Source organism: Pteropus vampyrus, unplaced genomic scaffold, assembly GCF_000151845.1.
Source record: "Pteropus vampyrus isolate Shadow unplaced genomic scaffold, Pvam_2.0 Scaffold20, whole genome shotgun sequence".
NCBI classification, from domain to species: domain Eukaryota; kingdom Metazoa; phylum Chordata; class Mammalia; order Chiroptera; family Pteropodidae; genus Pteropus; species Pteropus vampyrus.
Window position 1 is genome coordinate 6928532 of NW_011888801.1, and position 2917 is coordinate 6931448.

At 34.9% G+C, this 2917-nt stretch overlaps 1 protein-coding gene across 1 annotated transcript in view; it reads left to right on the forward strand.

Moving 5' to 3' along the window:
- SH2D4B (SH2 domain containing 4B) overlaps positions 1-2917 on the forward strand; it is a 111280-nt gene that overhangs the window by 12532 nt on the left and 95831 nt on the right. The gene's annotated exons all lie outside the window — the stretch shown is intronic.

A 2917-nucleotide genomic window follows, 5' to 3' on the forward strand; every position in this document is an offset into this window, starting at 1 on the left:
ACATATACATATACATATACATATACATATACATATACATATACATATACATATAATCTATCTATTATCTATCTATCATCTATATCATCTCTATCTCTGGATTTATTTTAAAAAATTGGTTTACATGATTGTGGAGACAGGCAAGTTCAAAACCTGTATGGCAGGCCAGCTGACTGGAAACTGAGGCAGGATTTCTATGTTACAGTCTTGAGGCAGAGTTCCTTCTTGGGGAAACCTTAGTTTTCTGCTCTTAAGGCTTTTAATTAACTGGATGAGGAGTGTAATCTGCTTTACTTAAAGTCAATTGATTGTAAATGTAATCATACCTTTTAAATACCTTCAGAGCAACATCTAGATTAGTGTTTGACTAAACAACTGGACACCATAGCCTAGCCATGTTGACACGTAAAGTTAATCACTACAGCCTGTAATTGAGTGTACCCACATGTAGTAAACACCTCTTATGTAGTGTGCATCTACTGTGAGAGATGCTAGGAATCTGCTCACTAGACTCCTATGATCTGGCTGAGATGGTCAGACATTTTATAAGGATATAGTAGGTACAGGATGATTCTTCCAAGCTGTCTCCCAGAATCCAGGAGCAGCAAGCACAGTCTGGAATCAGAAAGCTGTCTGAGCCAGAGTTATTTTTCTCCTGGTTTCCTTTTGGTGCTTTTGTCTACACATTTGCTTCTGCAAACATAGCCCCTAATACTATCCCAGATCTGAATCCATGTGGCCTTCCACCTTCAAGGTCCATTATTGTCAAATGACCCATACCATTTTTGTCCCTCAGTTTAGATTTCCTTCCATTCAGGGCATCTGATTGGCCCAGCTCTGGTTCATATCTGTGAGCAAAGAGGCTGGGGTCATGGAGAAGGTAAGATTGCTGACTTTCAGAGTTATGAGCTATGGGAGGCAGAGCTAGAAGGGAAGTTGGATATGATAGGTAAACTGATAAAATCTCTGTTAAGGGTGAGCCATCTTGTCTTGGTTGACATAGACTTTCCCAGTTTTAAAGCTGTAGGTTGTGCATCTTGGGAATACCCTCAGTTCCAAGCAAACTGAGATTGTAGTCTGTATTTCTGGTATATTAAACACACTCACACGTAAACTTCAAGATAAAAAGTTGGTGCCATGTAAGTGCAGAGGAAGAGTCAAAGAGAAGTGAAATCTTGCTGGGCCATTTCTGGAGATAGTGACCTTGCAGTTGGGTCTCTAGGGAAAAGTAGGTGAAACAATGTGGTGGGCATTTACAGCTTGGGCTTCCAAGCACTTGAACACCCTTTCAAAGGTTTGTAGAGAACTTGGAAGATAAAGGGAGATGATATTAAATTCTCCACTCCTTGACAGCTAGAATGTGGGCATATATATGGTACAAAATAAGGGTCCTGGTTCTATTTGCTTGAAAAAAAAAAATCCTTTCTCCATTGAATTTCCTTGGCACTTTTGTTAAAAAGCAATTGACTATATATCAGTGGGTCTATTTCTGGACTCTGTTCTGTTTCATTGATTTATATACCTACACTTACACAAATACCACACTGTCTGTAGCATCATAGTAGATCTTGAAACTAAATTGCATGAGTCATTCAAATTTGTTCTTTTTCAGTATTGTTTTGGCTATTCTAGAAACTTTCCTTTTCTACATGAATTTTAGAATCAATTTCTATAAAAAGCTTGCTAGGAATTTGAGATTACATTGAGTCTATAGAGCAATCTGGAGTGAATTGACATATAAATGCAGTTGAGTTTTCCAATCTATGAAAAGGTATATATTGCTCTAATTTCTGTCTGCAATGTTTTGGAGATGAGAGAGCACATTTTATTAAGTTTACCTCTAATTTTTTAATGTTTTTTTTAATACTATTGTAAATAGTCTTTTAAATTTTAAATTTTACTTATTAATAAAATATAGAAATACAAATTGATTTTTGTGTATTGATTACCTTAGCTCCTGTGACCTTGCTAAAATCACTTATTAGTTCAAATAGCTATTTTTTTTTGGTAAATCCTCTGGGATTTTATATGTAGATGATCATGCCATATGCAATCAGAGACAATTTTATTTCTTCCTTTCCAATGTATATATGTACCTTTATTTCTTTTTCTTGCCTTATTGCACTGGTTAGGATCTTCAGTACAATGCTGAATAAACTTGGTGAGAGCAGACTGCCTTGCCTGTTCCTGTGTTAGGGGGGAAGTGTTCAATCTTTAATTATTAAGTATAATGTTAACAAAAGATTTTTCATAGATGCATGTTATCATGGTGAGGAAATTCTCCACTATTTCTAGTTTGCTGAGAATTTTTATTACAAATGGATATTGGATATGTTAAATGTTTTCCTGCATTTGTTGAGATTATCATAGTTATTTCTTTTTTAGTTTGCTGATACGATGAATTACTTTGATTTTTCAGTTTTGAATCAACCTTGAATTCCCGGGGTAAACCCTGTATGGTCATGATTCATTATCCTTTTTATGTATTTCTGAATTCAATTTGCTAATACTTTATTAGGAATTTTTAAAATCTGTGTTTGTAAGGAATATTAGTCTGTAGGTTTCTTGAAATGTCTTTAGCTTAATATCAGGGTAGCATTGTCCTCATAAAAATAAGTTGGAAAATATCCTCTCTCCTTCCATTTTCTGGAAGAGTTTGTGTGGAATTGGTATTATTTCTTCCCTAGATATTTGATAGAATTCACCATCTGGCCCCAGGCTTTTGTTGTGAGTAGGTTTTAAACTGCAAATTCAAATTCTTTAGTAGACACAAAGCTATTCGGGTTGTGTATTTCTTCTTAAATAATCTTTGGTATTTTGTGTCTTCAAAGAATTTGTTTATTGAATCTAAGTTACCAAATTACTGGGATGAAATTCTTCATAAATTTCTTTGTTTGTAGGATCTGTAGTGATGACT